The sequence below is a fragment of the Crocodylus siamensis genome, chromosome 4, assembly GCF_052110815.1.
Source record: "Crocodylus siamensis isolate JL-2025a chromosome 4, ASM5211081v1, whole genome shotgun sequence".
NCBI classification, from domain to species: domain Eukaryota; kingdom Metazoa; phylum Chordata; order Crocodylia; family Crocodylidae; genus Crocodylus; species Crocodylus siamensis.
In genome coordinates, this window is record NC_143398.1 from 101,548,010 (window position 1) to 101,568,687 (window position 20,678).

The window sequence follows — 20,678 nt, forward strand, 5'->3', positions numbered from 1 at the left end:
GGAGATCCTAATCTCCCAATGCCCGCCCTGTGAGTGCAGAATTCGCATTGGAAGATAAGGATCTCCCAGGCCCAGGCCCATGATTGTGGAGCAGAGGCTGTGAGAGCAGGGGACATTGTCCCTGCCCAGGCTCTGGTGGCAGAGCCCACCCCAGCAGCAGGCAGCTCCCAGGCAGGGAGCAATCTCCTGCCCCCTGTTGCCTGGCTGACCAGGAGCATATTTGCTCCTGTTCAGGCGACTACTTGTGCACTACTGCACAGTAAGTAATCTCAAGTAAATTTCTGCTTGCATTTTCAGGTAGCAAATTTACTCACAATTACAGCCAATTACTGCACAGTAAGTATCTACACATGCTTATTGCACAGTAATTTGCTCTACCGCGCAGTAAAGCATCTTGTGTAGATGTGCCCACTGTGATGATAATCCTTGGTGCTTTTTCAGGGTCTCAGACAAAATTCTGGAGTTGCAGTTCTTAACACGTACCCTACAAAGAACATATCATCTGAAAATCCCTGCAACGACTTTCTTGTTCTGTTTACTCTCATTCTCATCAGTTTTGTCTTGAGTCCGGGACTTTCCCAGCCTACTGACTACTTAAGTAGAAAAAAGTAAGTAGAAAAAAGGATAATCTCCAGTCTCATTACTGATGACATTAGGCGGTATTGTTCTTGAACAATACTTTCCCACTGCATTAGGCACCAATGTGTTTTCCTTTAACAACAGACCTGCATGTTCTTGTTCTACCTTTTGTTTTCTGATGCAAAATGAAAATACATGGAAAATCCAACCTCCAGATTACATCTGGAGTTTTTACATGCTTTCCATGGTATCCATGGGTAGGATTTACTTCCAAGCTATATCTGGTTTTTAAATAATGTGGTCAAAGAGGCTACTGCCAAATGAAGATCAGCATTTCCTCCCCAACCCAAAATAGCACCTCTGGTATATCATGCTGTTATAGCATTTACAGCTCTGTTTGGAGTCTTTATGCCAGATTCTCCCTGCCATGATTCCCTCTTTGGTTTTCAGTTTCCTTCTCCTCCTGTTTCCTGGTGCCATAAGAGAACAAGCTGTCTCTCCGGGGTCAGACAGACATTAGGGCCCTGCTCTAACTCACGGCACTTTACATAAAGTTGGATAAGTTAGAGTACACTCCACAGCCCAAAAGGCATTCACCTGTTGGGTCGGGGGGGTCAGCAGGGCCTGGAGGCAGCTTGCACCAGCCGAAGCCAGTAGGTGGGGGAACTCCAGGAGGCTGCTGAACTACACCCCCTGCCTCTCCCCACCGCGCCACCCCGAGCTCCCTCTCCTTCTCTCTCACAACCTGGGGGTGGGGTGGGGCACCAGCTCAGTGCCCCACCATGTGAAAAATTAACCATGAAGGGACCACAAGTTCCCTAAGGCTCTCTGCTTTTGAGTGCCTTAATTTAACACCTGACTTGACCAAGGTTATTTTTTGTGCAATTGGCTATTTTTAAAGCATTCTGCAACTGTGCATGTGTTACAGCATGTCTGCAGAGCACTTTCAGGGGCCAGATAACTCGAAAACTGTCACTTCTCTGTGCATGCTCAGAGATCTTTTGGGTCTGATGGTCTTATGGGAGTGGTCATCTGTTGGCATTGTATACAACTCTGTACTTGCACACATTTTCCTGATTTGTAAAGTTGTAATATTGTTTTTATATGTCATTACTATCACCATGCATTGCCATGAGAACAGAATCAAGAATTTTTGACATGCAAAACACAGACCTCTCTTGCTTGACGTATAGAAGTGACTCCATCAATTGGCAGCAGTAATAGGCTCAGTCCAGTGTGGATCAGCCTCTACAAGGGAACACAAGATATTTAGCCAGTACATTATACATATCTTTGCATAGCAGCCATAACAAAAGTGTTGTTGGCCATAAAACATTTAAAATACAGAGATATCTCAACCCCTTGTAATTCAAGACATTGTTTCACCAACCCAGTGGGAAAGACTTTTCTCTTAATTACACAGGATTAAATAGGGAAATGCTCTGCTGACATTAATGGAGTTACTTTGGAAATGTACCAATGAAAGAGTGAACAAAATTTGGCATCTAAAATACAGCTGACAAAATGTTCAGTTGATTCAGTGCAGCGAATTTATTGCGGTGGTCAGTCTTGCTTAACAGAAGTCTGAGCCAACTCCTATTGAAATCAGTGCAACTTCAGTAATCTTTATGTTGACTTCAATGGCAGCTAGATCATGTAGACCCATTTCAGGGATGGATCACTATAGAGGAAACTGCTTAAATGTCTGCTTAAGTTGTTCTCTGAATCAAAACCATAGTCACCTCCACCCACTCTGATGGAAATTAATTGACATAATTCTATTAACGTGGTAACATATTTAGACTGAGCTAAGTATGGCAACCCTGCCTTCTAATTCCTTATTTGCCAGCCCAAATTATACTTTCCTCATAAAATGGATTGCCGTGTTATTCTGCCTGGGAACTTAAAGACATTATTTATTTAATTGGTTAGTTGACACATCTGCTCTCATTGTTCTATGGTACTCTTATGATATTAAAACCCAGATCAAGAAAAAACCAAATAAAATACAGCTTTATCCTCTCTTTCAAGGAATGTTTCCAACCCTTTCCCACAGTAAACACTAGAGCTTATTTAGGATTTAGGAGGAATCACTGTTCCTATTTGCTTTGCAAGGTTTGTTTTCTTACCTCAAGTTGTACAAATGTCCAGAATCCGGGGTTGTAAGTTTTCATTTTAAGTGGTTTAAATTCCCTAAAATGAATCAAACATGTTTAATTGTTCAGCTAGAAAAAAATACCCAAATGCCACAAATCTGTATCTGTGCACAGGTGAGCTAAGCGAGCACAGAAAATACAAAAGATACCTGCAGAAGCTGCCTAATCAGTTGTGTGTTTATGAAAGTCTGTCATAAAAATGTTCTTTATGTTTTTGATTGCAAAGCTCCGTCTCCTGGGCTTTGCAATTTGCTTTCCTTATCTTGATATCCATTAACCCATACACGGGAGACTTCAAAGCATACTAAAAAGTTTCCCTATTTTTCTAGGCATTTTAAAAAGGAGAAATGTGAGGAGAAGAACTTTGGTGTCTCTCTGTGTGTCTGTGTGCCTGTGTAGTGGGGCAGTTTAATCTGTTGAGATGCCTCATTTGTTGCTATGCTCAGTGATATGTAGTTTTCTTTGTTGTACTGATAAAGTTGTGTCAAGGGCCTCACCTTTGTGAGCATTTTGCATAAAGCCAAAGGCATAAATAAAAGGAAAAATATAGAGATTTTTTTAAATGAACCTAAAACAAATGGACATGATTCATACAAGCCATCATGTTTTTCGTTCACGCATTTCAGGTAACAGCTGAAACAATGAGGTGAATTTGTGGGTTTTTTTTAAAGAAGTGGAGGCCAGAGAGCAGACAAGAGGTCAGCTCAGTAATCTGAAGTGAAATGAACTTGAAGATATATTCAGAGACATGCTTATGGTTTGCATAGGCTCCCTTTTAGGTTTAATTATATGAATAAACAGTAAGTTTGCAGATACTACAGAACAGAGTTGATGATTTTATAGCAAAATGTGGTGTGTGCAAGATAGAAGTAAAGTAAAATATATATGACATGGTGTCAGCCCACTAGTAAATTCACTAGAACATTAGAACATAGACCTACCAGGGACCACCTGCACCATCATTTCCTACCCCCAGTAATTGAAGGCAACCATGTGATGAACATTTGTCCACAAGGGCCCCACAAGAGCATTCACTTAAATCCTTCTGCTCACCAATGCTGCACAATCTCCTGTAAGAAAATTTAAGTTCTTCTGGTTCAAAACTCTGCCCTCTGCCTACAGTGTGCTGCAAGAGGAGAGCAGGAGAGAAAATATGGCTAACCACTGGATGAAAGGGACACTGATGACATGCATATATGGGTATGTTTAATGTGTTCATAGCTAACTGAGTTCAGGGTACTTTGTTCTTGTACAATATCTAAAAATAATTAATATTCCAACTATGGCTATTATAATTATTGTCAGCTGTCTCCTGAATTCAGGGATGACCCAGCTGAGATATTTAAGGGCAACAAGTCTAACTATTTCACAGCTTTACAGAGAGAGACCAAGGCATAGAATCTGACTGACTTGCCCCAGGTGACACACAAAGTTTGTAGCAGAACAGAGATTTTAACTCAAGTTGCTAGAGTCCCCAGTGCTCAAACACTGGACCATCCTTTCTCTCCCATCCAGATGGTCCTCAGTTGCCAGAATGACCCCTTAGAGAACTGTTTGGCATTGTTTTTCATAGAGTTATGTACTTGAGGTACAATGTTTCAAACAGTTGTTTATTATTTTAATCTTCTAAATGGAGACAGGAATAAATAAAAGATTACTTAAGATGTCAAATCTGCCTGCCAGATCCCTCACTGCAGCTCAGAAGTTTCAAAAGACCTATCATCTACATGGCTACAGTCACTGAAGTTTATTACTCTTCATCGCTGCTGGATATTGATCTGAAGGAGGTCACAGGAAAAAAGTCAGTAATTCATCAATCAACCACCACCATGCATTTGTAAAAGCAGATTCTTCTTTGTTCAATCCTGTCATATTCTGTTGCACAATCAGACATTTTTCTTTTTTGGGTAGTCTTATTTTTAACAAACAATCCTAATATTTGGAGCCTACAATTATTATATATCAACAGTGGTACTTCATGGTAATGTTTCCTTTTCCTCTTAAAAGTTCAAAGTTTTGCTCTGCACATTTGTGAAAGAAAACAAACATAATATTTTTGAGTTAAGCAATGACTGACCTAGTCATATAGGGACAAATAAGAGATCCTTAACATTTGTTGTCTAAGTAGAGCACATATTCCTTAAAATTAATGGAGAACTCCAAATCCTACCACAATTGCTGTTCTGTTACTAAAGAGGACTTGTGGTCAAAAACTCAGATATTTTGGCAGTCCATTTTGTACCGCATTAAGACGAACAGATACCCTGCAGATCCTTTTGCATTCATTATTATTATACTATTAAGATGGCACTCACTCTAGTTATAACCAATAGATTCAGGACCCAAATTACTATAATTTTAGACAAAGTAAAACCTTGAGCAAAAAAACCCAGTATTTAACATGAGGGGGCCCACTATGGAAAACCTTCCATGGTCAAAACACTCATTGATATCAGCGGAGTTTTGACTGAACAAGACCTTCAGAACTGGGCCCAGACAGATTAACTGTACTCTTCAGAAATAGTATTCAATTAGTAAATCCTATACATCTTCTCAATATGTGTTTTAATTGAAACCTGAAAACAGATTTTAAAGAGATTCCTACAGGATTTATGTAGGTTTATTGCATATACTTCATTTAGAATAGCTCTATGGTTGATCAGATAACTCCCTATACAGCGTCCAAAAACAAAATGACCACAAGACTTTCTATTTGCAATAGGATTATAGTGACCAGAATTAAAGACTCTCTCTCTAAGAGGTCTGATTTTTCACCTGCCTCTTATCAAGAATCTACTACTACGTATGCTTTGACATCCAGAAGTAAAACACATGAAAGACTTGTGAGAATGAGAGGCTGCCTTTCTAAGTATAGCCACTATTACTGGCCCCCCTTCCATCATTTTGGACTTGTGAGGTGTACCATTTTTTTCCCAGGGGCCTGTGAAGAGTATCTGGTCCTAAAGGGTACCTGGATCTAAAAATTCTCATTGCTAAGTGGCAGTTCATGTCATCTCTGCTTTTTTATCATTTTTTTTTTCAGTCACAGGACTATCCCTTTAAATCAAGTTGCTCTGAGACCACACACAAGAGAATCACAAGAATATTATTTTGGCAAAAACGTTTCTTTCATATATTACTCTTCGGCGCAATGAGGTACTTCCCTTTAAATGGCAGAAAAGTAAACCTAACTTTCCTTATGCCTATTCAACCTTTGAACTTCGTTTGCTGTGTTATGAAAAAGCAAAACAAAACAGTGTTAATGTTAAGCAAACATTTATCCAAAGAATTGACTTGACTGCTTAAAACTAAAGTAAATCAATCACTGTCTGTTAACCTTTGTTCCTGACATTTTATTCCCTTTTATGAAAACACAGTAGCCAATCAGGTCTCACAATAACATGGCTCTTCGGCATGCCACCATCAGGAAAAATACTTAGCTCAGAAATCTGGCAAAGCAAGCACTTTTCCACAGAATATTCCACGGAGATCAAGCTTGCGTATTGCATCTTAAGGACACAAAAGCTACAGTTGCAGCTCTAATCCATCTGGAAAAATGCTGTTAATATGAGACTGGGTAGGTTCGCAGTCAATGTTCCCTGGCACAGGTATATCAGCACAGTTCAATTACACAGTTACAAGCATGCTTTCCTTCTAAATGGCCTCAGTGGAACAGATCCTTACATGTCATACTGAGGCACTTATGTTACAAAGGGTGAGTGTACTGAGGTTTAGCCAAAGGAGATGAGAATCAGGGAGATATAAGAAAACATTTGCTAGGCATTTAAAGCTGTGGCAAACAATGACTGCTCTCTGCCCTGACAGAGCAAATATTTTCATACCTGTAAAGCTCCAATTAACTTGGGTAAGCAGAAATGCTACTCTGCTTAACAGTACATTAAAATGGAAACAGGAGAAGGGTTTGGACTCTTAGACACTGCAAAGCAGCGTCCTTTGTCAAGACCCTGTTCCCTAGGCGAGGTGATCTGGTGGGTCATTTCTTTTTGTCTGCACATCTAAGACAAGCAGCAACCTGGCTCAGACTCAAGAAAGAAAAAAACGCATGGGCCAATGCACAAGGGAAATGCCTTACCCTGTAGAAATACTACAAAGCTATTTTCAGCATGTGGGTAGAGAGTACTATTGAGGCAAGGCCAGCAAGCTGCATTTCTCCTCAACCCATGTGACTGAGCCAGCCAAAAGTTTCTTCCAGGTGCTTTCCCAAAGGCCCACCCTCACCATTTTGGGAAACATTCCTTCTCCCTTTATAAAAACCCTACTATTCTTCTTGTTTGGATGACAGACAGCCATCCCAAGGATGTAGCAGGAACAGAGTGCTTCTAACAGAGCTCTTGCACTGCTGTGACTTCTCCTAGACATCGCCTTATGCTTGGCCATATCTTCCCCTGCTTTGTGGGTCAAAAGTCCTGCATAAGTCTTCATTCTCTCATGAATGACATATGAAAAACTTCAGTAGGATTAAGTTCTTGTGCCATTGTGGGACCTAGTGGGACCTGTTTGTGTTTCAACTTAACTGGACTGCAGGTATCATAAGGTCTGGGCCAATGTTTTATCTGCTTATGGTTAAGATCCATTGACTCATTTTTGGAGCTTGTCTATTGTGTGGAGCAGGGGCTGGCAACCTTTTACAAGCCACAAGCTGGAACAACACTCTGGTCAATGAACAACATAGGGTGCATGGTTTCAGTGGCAGGTCAGTGGCATGTCAACAGCAAGGGGGCTTTCCCCATGCCCATGCTGTGGCCAGACAGCTGGGAGCTGCACCTGCACTGCTGTCACTTCCCTCAGCCCTCATATTCCCTGGCTGTGGTGTGGGTACAGCTTTCAGCTGGTGAGGCTCTGCGCTGGGCAGCTGCAAATTGTGTTTGCACTGCTGCCACTTCTTTTCATCCCCCCCGCCCTCCCACCTCTGGCTGTGGTAAAGGCACAGCTGGAAGCTGCCCGGCCCCAGTGCAGCTCCCCACCAGCTGGACGCAGCACATGTGCCAAAGCCATAAAGCAGGGGGCTGGGGGTGAAGAGGCAGTCGTACAGATGCAGCTCTCAGCTGCCTGCCTCTGGCATGGGTGCAGAGAAACGCCTCTGTTGGAATCATCCAGCCCATGTTGAATTGAAGCTGGAAGGACAGGGAGAAGAAGCAGTGGAACATGCACAGCTGGCAGCTGCCCAGTACAGCTCCTGACTACCTGGCCCCAGTATGGGCATGGGTATGGGCACAGCCCAAGCCCTCCAACTCAGCAGACCCATGGCTTAGTGGGTCCTATGTCCTTATCTGTCCTATGGCCTGTAAGTTGCTGATGTCTGATGAAGAGAGACAGGTCTCGATTCTCCTCTTCTCTCATTTGTGTTGTGGTAGGCGAAGTTTCACTAGAGGTAATCCAGATGCGAAATGGTGTGAGTGGGTGCAGAATTAAGGTCAAAATATATACAGAATCCCAGGAATGTGGCTTGTCCAGGAAAAATATTGCATCCTCTGAAGTCTTCAGATCATTACTGAATGCTGTTATGGAAGACTTGCTTTGGTTAAGCACAAGTTTTTGGGCTCAGTATAGAGGTGGCTGGGTAAAATGCTGTGGCCTGCAGTGTACTGGAGGGCATGAACAAGCTCCTTCTGGTCCTAATGTCTATGAAGGCCTTTGAGAGCAGTCACCAGCCTGCATGCAAGACTTACTGCCAAAACCAGGTAACTTTCATACTTTAAACATAAAATGTAAGCAAAGTGCCCTTATTGGCTAACCAACCATCCTGGCATGGTGCCTCACAGAGGCTCCACAGCTAGGGACAGACATTCAAAAAGCCTGAATTGATTCAATCTTTGCAGGTTTAGTCTAACCTGCAGAGAGTGAACTGGTTTGCAAGTGGATAGACGTTTGGCACATGCCTGCAGTGGCTCAGGCCAGAAGCCCAGGGTCACTAGAGCAGCCCTTCCCTTCCAACAGGGAAGCTGACCTGGGGGGGGTGGTGCCCAGGCCCTGACAGGCCTGAGTTAGACTGAGGCGGGCCTGAAACCCCCACCTCACCCTTCAGGGTTTGGAGGGTGGAGGAAGAAGGAGCATATGCTGGGGGAGAGAGGAAAAGGAGGAGAAACAGCAGGAGGAGGGGGAGGGGAGATCTCTGCCCGCCCCAGTGGCTTCTTGACAGCCAGGAGCAATCCTGGCACACAGGGCTACCCAGCCCGAGGGGTACTCTTCCCCCCACTTCCTCTCCCCAACCGTTGCGGGGCACGGCAGGGAGGGGAACTCTGTTTGGTGCTGGGGGGGCTCTCCCCCTCCTCCTCAACCCCCTGCCACTAAGGGGTGGGGAGGGGGGCACTTCAGGGCTGCTCAGTCCTGGAGGAGGATGTGTATCCCTGCTTCTTCACTACCACAGGGGCTCATAGGGCCTCAGTGAGCCTCCATGGTGGGCGGTTGCCAGGCTTTGGACCTGTGGTGCCTCTGAGTGAGCCTGGATAAGCTGCTGCCCACCCAGCCACTGACTGCACACACTGGGCTGCACTCACTGACAAGGGAAGCAGCTGCCCGGCTGCTCTTGCCTCTCTGTTACTGAGCTGCACCCACTGGGGGTGGCAGGGCTGAGCGAGGCCAGGCTGGGCCGAGCTGCAGGACGAGGGCCACCTCCAGCAGTTGCAGCTCTGTTAAAGCCAATGCCTGTGCCCCAGCTGGGCTGGGACAGGCTGGAGAGCACCGCAAGGGCCACCCCTTCCTGCCCCACAGCAGTGGGGGTGGGGGACAAGAGGAAGAGGAGAAGGACAAAGTTTCCTCCCAACACTGAATAGAGCCCCTGCCCTATGGCGGGGGGGGGGGGTGTCCCTTCCAGGGCTGGGGAGCCTGCACAGAGCCCTCCCCCCTTCCCTGCTCCGTGGGTCAGGGTTGGGGGAGAGTCCCCATCTGGGGTATGCAGAGTGAGGGGGCTCTGTGTGGCCCTTCCCACCCCGGGTGCAGGGAGCAGCTGTAACAGCTGCAGAGGCAGCCACAGCCACAGGGGGAGAGGAGCAGGGAAAGAGTCCCCCTCTGCCAGGCAGCCTCTCATAGAGCCCCCCCCCCCCCCCCGGGCCAGGGGGGGAGAAGGAGTCCCCTTCTAGCACCCCAAAGAGCCTCCCTTTCCCACCTGGGGGGAGAAGAGTCCCCCCCTAGCACAGAACAGAACCCCCCTACCTGCCCTTCAGGACAACCATCCTGGCATGGTGCCATTAAGGTGAAGGGTGCAGGGAGGAGGGTTAATTCCTCCCTCTATCCCTTCTACCCTGCACTGGGAATCTGCTGGCCTTGGGGGCACTGCTGCAGCCCCCTCCCCTCTGCTCCCCAGCTGACATGCAGACCCTGGCTGTGGTGGGGAAGGAGGGAAGAATTAATCCCCTCCCTGCCCATTTTGCCTTAACAAGGCCATGCTGTCCGGTGTCTCACCATGTCCTATCCCTGCTCTGGCTGGAGAGCAGAGGGGAGGGGCCAGTTCTGCTGTGGAGCAGAGCAGAGGCCCACCCAGAGAGCATGCTGGGATGCTGGGGGAGTCTGGTTTATCTTAAACCAACAAGGGGTCTGGGAAAGACATTGCTTAAACTGGTTTGAGCCAAATCAGTTGTCTGATACTACATTTAACCAGGTTTATCTTAAACCAGTTTCAGCCATTTTGAAACTGGTTTATGTGCAGTGAATGTCTGTTCTGTTAGAGGTTTAAACCAGTTTCTGATCACTTAAACCAGTTTGTGTGTAATGTCTGTCCCTAACCCTTATGTTTTACTCTCCTGCTTCAGGGTCTACTACAGAAGCCTCTCTCTATCTTGCAGCCTTACATCCTGTGACCATTTCCCCATCACAGGGAACACCTGACCACTTCCCATCTAGGTCTGATTCATTGTTGGGTTGTTTGGCCTCAAATCCCTGGACCTTTTATGAAGGATGGCCTACAGGAGTGGTGGCTAACCTGCAGCATGCATGTCTCAAGTGGCACAGGCACTCTCTATGTGTGGTATGTGGCAGACTGCAGATAGGACAGGCAGCATAGTGGCAGATATGGCAGGGTGCAGATAACAGAGCAGTTAATGGGGCAGGGAGCACATGACAGGAAAAAGAAAACAAAGCAAATAATCAGGCCGGGGGTAGGGAGCAGAACACCCAATCAGACAGAGGAAGGGAACTGAGGTGGTACTCAGGGAAGGTATGGGGCTAATCTGTGGCATGTCTCTTGAAAAAGGTTGCCCCCCACTGACTTAGTGTCTATTACTAGCTCTTTCTCCATTTCCCTACAACTTCTTATTTCAGGTTGGTTCAAGCCAACACAATTTCAAAATTTCAGTTTGTTAAAAGGGACAGGTTGAGCTGTGAGGTTGAACCTGTAATTTATGAATGAATCCAACTTATCAAATACCCCAAGGTGCATATAAAGACAAATATTTTTCCTCCACCAATAATACTCCTTTAATCCAAGTCAGTGTCCAGGAAGGATAGTCTTATGTTGTTTTCTTCTCTTCTCTTGACAGGCAGAGTTTTATAGTTAAGTGAAAATGTGGTAGAAAGCTTACAATCCTGGACAGCATCATCCTGCTCTTCTGAAAGAATATGCAGAATTACTTGGTTTTGGGATGTGTACAGAACATGTGATTCCAGTTATTTCAGAGTTTGCTACATGGGGTCATTCTGCTGGGAGTTTAGGAGGCATTTGTTGATTATGTTACAGCTGAATTCCTGTAAAACCTCACAAATACATGAATTTCTCATTTACTAGCCACATTGTATGCCTGGTATCAGCTTCACCATCTGTTGCAGTGAGCTTATGTCAACTTCCTTCCAACTACATGTTGTAGGTGACTACTGGTATGACCTGAATTATATCTCAGTCAGGCAACTTTTTGATATGGTCTCCCACAACAGTCTTGCAAGCAAGCTAAGGAAATATGGGTTGGATGAATGGAATGTAACATGGATAGAAAACTGGTTGGATCAGCAGGCTCAGAGGGTAGTAGTCAATGGCTCAATGTCTAGTTGGCAACCAGTATCAAGTGGAGTGCAATATCTTTATCAATGACCTGGAAAATGAGATAGAGTGCATCCTCAGAAAGTTTGCAGATGACACCAAGCTGAGGGGAGTAGTAGATATGCTGAAGGGTAGGGCTAGGAATCAGAGACTTGACAAATTGGAGGACTAGACCAAAAGAAATCTCATGAGGTTCAATAAAGACAAAGACAAGTGCAAAGTCCTGCACTTAGGAAAGAAAAATCCCATGTACAGGCACAGGCTAGGGACTGTCTGGCTAAGCAGCAGCTCTACAGAAAAGGACCTGGGGGTTACAGTGAACAATAAGCTGAATACAAGCCAACAGCGTGCCTTTGTTGTGAAAGCGGCTAATGGCATACTGGGCTGCATTGGTAGGTGTTCTGCCAGCCGGTCAAAGAAAGTGCTTATTCCCCTCTATTTGGCACTGGTTAGGCCACATCTGGAGTACCGTGTTCAATTTTGGGATCCCCACTATAGAAAGGATGTGGAAAAATTGGAAAGAGTCCAGCAGAGGGCAATAAAAAATGATGAGGGGGCTGGGGGACATGACTTCTGAGGAGAGGCTGAGGGAACAGGGCTTATTTAGTCTAGAGAAGAGAAAACTGAGAGGGGACTTAATAACAGCCTTCAACTACCTGAAGGGAGGTTCCAAAGAGGATGGAGCTGGACTGTTCTCAGTGGTGTCAGAACAGGTACAATGGTCTCAAGTTGCATCAAAGGAAGTTTAGGTTAGGTATTAGGAAAAACTCTCACAAGAAGGGTAGTAAAGCACTGGGACAAGCTCCCCAGAGATGTTGTGGAATCTTCATCCTTGGAGGTTTCTAAGACCCCGCTACACAAAGCCTTCTCAAAATTATTTTGCTAAGGAATTCTTTTGTTAAAGCCTGGGATGATCTAGTTGGGGCTGGACCTGCTTCGAGCAGGGGTTTGGACTAGATAACCTCCTGAGGTCTCTTCCACCCTAATTTTCTATGATTATAATTCTGTGATTCAGGCAGATAGATGTGGCTTTGAGGTCAAACATCAGATTGTGTCAGACTATGGATGTGTGCATGTGGAAATAGGGAAAAAGAGTCCACAGATATATATGGTAGCTTCTGCATTAGAAGATGCAAAATATGCTGCTCAGATTCAATGCTCTAAGAATGCTCAGTTGTGGATTCAGTGGTAGACAGTGTGCTGTTAATCAGGTATGCTGGACATGTTAATTGGCAAATGAAGACGAGACTTTCCATATCATCACTCTGATAGCAATCAGTAATTACCATAAAAAAAGATGGATGTACCATCCAATGATGGTTTTGCAAAGATGCTGGTTGTTGTCATAAATAATCTAAAGAACAGTGTTAACATAAAAAAACCAAAATGGGTTGAAACTGGCCATGAATACATTCAGGCTGTACATTAGAAGCTTTCTAACCATCACAGAAACTGAGATTCTGGAACAGCTTTCCAACTGGAGTGTGAGAGAGGAAGCAGAGGATAGGGAAGAGGGCAAATGACCTCACTAGCTTGAAGATGGAGGTATGTAAGTTAATGAAAAGATTTAATGAAGCCATTGCCTGTGATAGCAAGGGACTGGACTCAAAGACCCATCAGGCTGTTTCCAGTCTTGTGTTCCTATATTCCTTGACTGTGGTATTCATTTGTTACTTAAGTTCTCAAAGTGCTTTCCAAAAATACATATTATACCATTCTACAGAGGAGGAAACTGAAGCACAGGGATGTATGCAAATGTAAGACCAAACAGCTAGCCCCTGGAAGAGCAAGAAGTAGAAACCAGGTCACTCATAGTAAATATCTCATAGGCCATCATCTGAGATCAGACTGAGATGAGAAAGAGAATTGGTTGAACTTTTCAGTGTTGGGTCTCTCCTGCTTTTGTTTTTTCCTCTACAACAGAGTCTTTGCTTTTAAAAAAAATTGTCACTGAAAACAGCTATCATGAGAATTACCTATGCCATCGTTGAGTGGGACATTTTGTAGCTCTTTCTTGATCTTGCCTCCCATGCTGATGCAACACTAAGGTCTATGACTCCCTGGTGATTCTTTTCACGCTGTTTCCATATGTCCCATAAATCTGTCCATACTGTCTTCTCCTTATTCCCTGCTAGCCATTCTAGCATGTACACCACTGCTATGAATGTGTGACAGCTATTACTGTCCATACCTTCTCATCCAAGATCATGGCAGAAAGGACTCTGTATCTGGTATATTCTTCACCCCTAAATGTCTGCAGCCCAAAAGCCACACTTAAGTTAAAAAAAAAAAAAGACCAACTGAAAAAGAAAAAAACACACTAGGGTTGTGGTACTCCTCCTAACTAATAAGCTAAGTGATCCCCTCAGAGCATTCCTTGAGGTAAACCACTAACTGTAATAAATCATATACAAGGCTACTGGGCTCCACCCTACATAAGCTTCTTTTGGCCACTGGAGAGCCACTGGCCAATTTATACAAGCTGACGTACCCTATTCATTTTACCTATTATTGAACAAGCTATGTAAATTACTAGTGATGGAAGCTCAGAGGCTCAGGATTTCCAGTTGCATTGTGCTATGGTACGCCTTATTTCCAGGCAGTTGCAGTGACCTGACATGTTCTGTGAGCCTTCTGCATGAAGAGATTAACCATCCATTTGGAACAGATATGGCAACAAAGTGTTTGGCTTTGAAAGATATGGTTTAGTTTTGATCAAATTACGTGATTTAGATTTGTCCCTTTGAAACTGAAGAGAGAAACAAAGAACGTGCATTTATTTTCTTTAACTGACTGTAAAATCCCATTTGCCTTTCAGGCAGAATGGATCTAAGAAGCATCCTCAGTTCACAGCTGGCTGTGGCTTGCACAGCAAAACAGAACTCCAGTCAGTAGCTTGGTGGAGCTCCATTTCAGAGCATCTCACACAGAATATTTACCCTTGATTCTGGTTGCCAGTGTGTGGTTCATTAATTGCCTATCTATAACTAATTGACACTCATTATGTTGCCAGTTCTTCTTTCCATTGTTCATCAATGAAGGACAGTATTTCAGGTCATCAAACAGGGCATATCAAGCAAACTTTTCTTCTCTTGTGCTTCAGCTCAATATAGGCAATGCTTTTGCCCTCAGAGAAAGCTATACTTGAATAAATTAGCCAGCACCATGTCTTGCACAAGTTTCTCCCATAATTTGAGCTGAGCCTTCAGGCAATTCATTGAGGATTTGTGAGGTCTATCACAGTTTCCTTTGCCAGAGACCAGTTCACCATAAAGAAGCTTCTTTGGTAAGTGGTTATCGAACCTCTGCAACATGTGGCCAGACCAGTGCAGCTTTCCTTCAGTGATCATGGCATGAATAATAGTCATCTCTGCCATGGGAAAATTTCCATGTTTATGATGTGGTCTTTCTATCTTACTTTTGTAAGTTCTCGGAAGCAGCCAAGATGAGTCTCACTTTTGAATATGGTGACTGCACACTGTCATCTCTCACAAGCATAAAAGCAAACAGGTTGGGGCAACCATCTGGTAAGCTTTCAATTTGGTCAGGGGTGTGATGTTGCTAATTAGAGTACAATAAATTGATATGAGACTGGCAGTATTGACTGAATAGATATGGAATGAAAGCTGGATGAGGTTTGTTTAAAGAGCCAGGAAGGTGCCATAATTAGAAAAGTCAAAAGTGAAGCTCCCTGCCCTTGGCTTTCTAGTAGAATTGACACGAAAATATCCTTGTGCCCCCCTCCCCCAACACACACTATGTTGTAATGTCCTTTACCCCATTGATTAGCTACCAGCAAAGAAGAAAAATACCTATGGAATTCAAGATGATAGGGGATATAGCAATAGTAAAGATGTATGTCCTCTCTGGCATGCAATTACAAGTGCTATTAATACAATGAGTTATTCTCCGCACACTCTAAATGGCATATAGCATGGTCTGTGTGACAAAGACTGTTGGCTGTAGTACAGGAAATGTTTCCTTTAAGTCCAGTTAAGCAGCTACTATTGGACTGCCCTAGGGAACTTGTGGGAACATGTTGGAAGGGAATGACAGCAGAGAGGTAGTGGGCTATTGTACAGTAAAGAGGGAAGGCACCAGGAAGTGAGATGTTACCCTGGAAGTCACAGTTATCCACTTTATTAAATAGCATCAGTGTTGTACTTCATCACTGTAATAAGATGATCCTAGACAACCTCAGTTATTACAATGGCAATACAACATCTGGATAGCACAATGTCTAACTTTAGTGAACTGTCTGGGGGAAAAAAGTACCTGTAAAATCCATCCCTACTTTCTCTAATTCCCAAAGGAGTCCTTGGAGAACCTAGTTCTGAAAGCCTCTAATATTAAGTGCTGAGATTGCATTAAGGATTGAATACGCTGGTTGCAAGCATGTAAAAAATGGTTCAGTAACTTGGTTTCCATGTCTTGCAGGTATCAGACAAGATCCAGTGAGTCAGAGATATCGGCATGAGCCCTGACGCAATAGCCTGAGGCTCTGGCTGCTCATTAATCCAGGTGTTGTATCAACAAAGGGAGCTATAGTCTCCTGCATAAAAAAGGGCATCCAGATATCTTCCAGTTCATCACTGATGTTTCCCTGCACCCCTAGAAGCTACACTCTGAGGAATCCAGAAACCCCAGCCTATATTTTACACTAATATTTCCAAATTTGAGGTAGTCCTTATGGGTATGCCTTAACTGCAGTGTGATAATCAGACTGCTGCTCAGGTGTTGCCCAGTTCCTCCTGTTCACACAAAAAGTTGACTTGAGTGGTGCTTTCAGCCCCCACTAGCTGGCATGGCTGGAGGTGAGGGTTATAGCCTAGTTCCACTTTCACTTGTGAGCTTTGCTGTGAGGATGCAGGGTGAAGCACTCAAGTGCTGGAAGTATACCAGTGCCTTTCCATTGTGCTCCCAGGGCAGAGAGGTTCCCCCATAATTTCCTGGGAAAGAATCAGAGTAGCTTAGCATCACAAATGAACCTGAGGATATGCCCCAGAGGTCCTAATGACAAGCAACAGGGGAGCGTAGAGTCAGTAAGGACACAATAACTCTAGTATGTCTTTGCAGTGCACCCATTTCTTTGACCTGATGAGAGTCCTGAACACCTAGGTTAATTCTTCAGTGAAACCTACCCTGTTCTGTTGCTCTCTCTCACTCCCTGGCATAAACTTGGCATAACTACGTATGTCTTTTGCTTGCCTCAAAAACAAGCCCATGTATTCATTGTTAAAGTAAGGATGCCAAGAAAGTCTGTGCCTCAGGTATTCACAAAACTTACAGTTAGTGAAACCTTCCACAGAATAATCTTAAAATTGCCTGCACGAATCAATCTGTATTCTAAAAGACAAAACTGAAATGGTGTTTTTCCCCCAGCCACAGATATAGACCAGCTGGAGGAACATTTTGTTGCCATAGTAACACTACATAGCATCCTCCACCTCCTCCCCTGCTGGAACCTTCTCCTACTTGAAGGCACTAACTAGGATCTCAGCAGTTCACAATGAAAACACATATCCATTTGAAAGTAAGGGCTGAGAAAGATGAAGGAATGGTAAATCAAAATGTGGACTTATGTCTGCAATTAGCAACAGAACGTATGGAGAAGAGGCGGCCCCCACTGCTTGCCCAGAGGGAAGCATCTGTTACCCAAGAGAAGTTATTGAACCAAATTTTCCAAAAATTAGGCATACAAGTATCTGTGTAAAGGTGTGCACAACTTCACATCTTGTTGGCATGCACAACTTCTTCCATTGTGCAGTACTTAATGCAGGTGCAAACAGCTAAGTATATAACTGGCATTTGGCAAGAAGATCCTTTGAGATGAAAATTTTCCTGCCGTCAGTCCATCTTTTTCTTGAGTTATTTGCAGTGATTGCTCAGCACCTGTATCAGAGCACCATTTAAAGGTAAAAAATATTTATCTTCAGAAACATTGCAATTTAACCTCTCTTGTTGCTTTGTCCTGTTAGCACATCTCTCAACTGTTCTATAGCTTGCAGTGGAACGGTCAATGCCACACTTTTACTGAGTTCTGGGAACTCACTGAAAATGTATTCCATCTGCGAGATGAAAGGTAACATATTTTAATTATATAGTGGACAGTGGGCCTAAGACAGGTTATTCATGGAGAGCCTAATATGCCCTGCACCAGCCACCAAAATTTGGTAGAATACCTTAGAGTGTGACAAGACAGCAACAATTTTTGGAAAATATGGGAAAGGCCATCCAGAAACCAACCAAATAACTTAATTTTTCCCCCTATATTAACTGGTGAAGAGTGAAACTAAAAACTGTCCACCTGGTCTTAAAACTTTTCATGCCCTAAGAGCCAAATGTGTTACCTGTCACAGAGGCCAGGCAGCAGCTAGCATTCAAAGTCCCTTGTAACCTTCAAAGCAACAAAGAAGTTTGGCATGATTACTTCTACAGAGATCCCATCGATGGTGCCAAGAATGGCTCCTTAGAGCAACGGCAAGTTGGGCAAGAGTTGGTGCTCCAAGAGATCAACACCGTTTCACATAGCGTGCACTGCCTTGTCATGCGGATGAAAGAGCTTTCAGTATCTTGAACCTTTTCTCCTTATAACCAATTTATAGTGGGCTCATGGCCCTGTAGCTCTTTAGGGAGAGGGTTACTTTTGTAGCTGCTAAAAGCTAGAACCTGTAACATTTTAGGACACAGATAAATGCAAATCACCCATGCCTGCATTTCTGCAGTTTACCCTTACATCAAGGCATTTCAGCTGGTGAAATATTTTATTCTATGTTCAATTAATTCTTGGAATAGCATGGAGCTCTATGAAACTGCAGAGGACAAAGTAAATTATGCTGCTGCTTTGAATTTATTAGGCTTTCGTATTAAATATGGAGATAGCCCAAACTGAAATCTAAGATCCAAATTCCGTACCATCTTGTCTGCACATTTCTACTACTGTCAAACCCAAACCACTCATTGAGAGTCAGACATCCAACACCAAAACTTCCCCAAAGTCAAGGTGTTCAGGTTAATTGTCAAGTTTTGGGTCACTAGAGAAACTTGCACTGCTTTTAAATCCAGAGCCATGGTTTTGATGCTTCACAGCCATGACCAAATCATTTTGATTTTCCTCTTTCCCAGTCTGACCCAGTCACTGTTAATAACTATAGCAGACACTGCTGATGGCTCACCATTTAGTATGGTGTAACGCAGAGCATTCATGTCTCTAGCTTGACCAAAAAGAAAACAAATTCAAGAGTGCTCTACAGTGCAGTGAGTTTGACAAGAGACATTGTATCTCAGCTATTGACAGAGTCCAGAATATGAGAGACACTTGACAGAATAATCTGAACTGACAAAAAGGATTAGTGTTACAAAAGAGAAAACTAAAGCCACATTTTCCCAAGCAGCAGACATGGATCAGCTGGAACGGGATTCTGTAACTGCAATAATACCAACATTGTCTTCCTCCCCCACCTTTACGACTGCTCTCTTCCAGCTGCAGATGACTAACAACGGTCTGAGGAAAAAGGAGGCAGTTCAACATGAAAATGAATTTATTTGAAAATAATCAGACCTATTAATATTTTAAATGACAGTGAACAATGTGTCATCTCTCAGTGCCTGCAAGGAATAGAACATATGGGGTGTGGGAGACTGTGAACTTCACTAAGTATAATATGGAGCCCTTCTCAAAAAAATCAAGATACTAGCTGTGATCTTTAGAAAGTTAGACATACCGGCTGTGCCATATCACATCTAATCTGCTTCCATTGTTTCAGAGGATGACAGGACAGAAAACAATCACCTTGCCTCTTCTCTGTGAAATACCTGTCGTGGCAGATAGCAGAGGATGTCGTTGAAGACCCTTATGATTGCCAAGTAGCTGAGTATACTGAAGGGGAAAAATCTTTCTTGAAAAAAATCTTGAAAAAGGAATAATTTTGATTCAAGAAAATAAACCAAGACAAAAATTTTGAACACATACACCATTCTGCAGAGGATTACAAGTGGGTCTGAGCCAAAAACATCAGAGATATTGATACTAGGAGTTAGTGGAAATGCTGCCTCCACCCTATTTTCTCTGTAATCTAACATTTAGAAGTAATGTTGAAAGGATCTCAGTCAGAAGGCCTTGGAACACTGGTTTCAAATTCCCCTGTATGTTGCTGCATTTTGAAGGCCTACAAAGAATTGATGTAATAACAATTGGAGCAGACCCATTACTTAAGATTTTATATTGGCTTATATAGTATGTAATGGGTGCATCTACATGTGCAAGTAATGTGCCTTCAATTTCTATGCACAAAATTCAGGGGCATTAAATTGTTCCCCTTCCACCCCACGTATCTGAATTGCACCCATTTGAAGCAAATTTGCTCCCAATGGGAGCATTTCAGTCTAGGGCTGCTCCTGCCCTGTCTGACCCGCACCCTGCCTCTGTAGCAGCCAAGGGGAGCTTCTGGCTCCCCTGGGTGCCAGCTCTGGGCTAGCAAGGGGAACAGGGACTGGTCCCAATCTCTGTGGTGAGAGAAGGGAGAGTTGCCTTGGCTGCTGGGCAGCTATTTCCCAGCCATGTGAAGACTAGGAGGCAGGATGTGAAACAGGCACAGAAAGATGGAGTGACTTCCCCAAGATGACATAGCCCTCTTCTACAGCAGTACAGTAGTAGAGCTGGGAATTGCTCTAGATCAATTGATTCCTAGTCTAATAATATCATAATACAATAATCCAAATAGTGAGTGTTGCAAATAATATATATCACTTTAACAAATATTTATAAAATTGTAGATTAAAGTGGGACTCACTCACTAGATACTAGAAAAGAAAAAGTCTAAGCATGGACAGCAGTTGATTTGTAACAAGAGACTGCAAAAAATGACGTTCTGCATAGGAAGATATAGGAGTATGGTGGACTGATGAACTGGAAATGAAATGCTGAAAATGAGTGCTATGAATTTCATTCTTCT

The 20,678-nt window shown here is 43.6% G+C and overlaps 1 long non-coding RNA gene across 1 annotated transcript in view; it reads right to left on the bottom strand.

Moving 5' to 3' along the window:
- LOC149866243 (uncharacterized) overlaps positions 1-2,772 on the bottom strand; it is a 31,416-nt gene extending 28,644 nt beyond the window's left edge. The window contains exons 1-2 of the long non-coding RNA XR_016441581.1: positions 2,709-2,772; positions 1,753-1,827 (exon numbers count right to left, since the gene is read on the bottom strand). This is a non-coding gene — a long non-coding RNA (uncharacterized LOC149866243). The remainder of the gene's footprint in view (positions 1-1,752; positions 1,828-2,708) is intronic.
- Between the last annotated feature and the right edge of the window lie 17,906 nt (positions 2,773-20,678).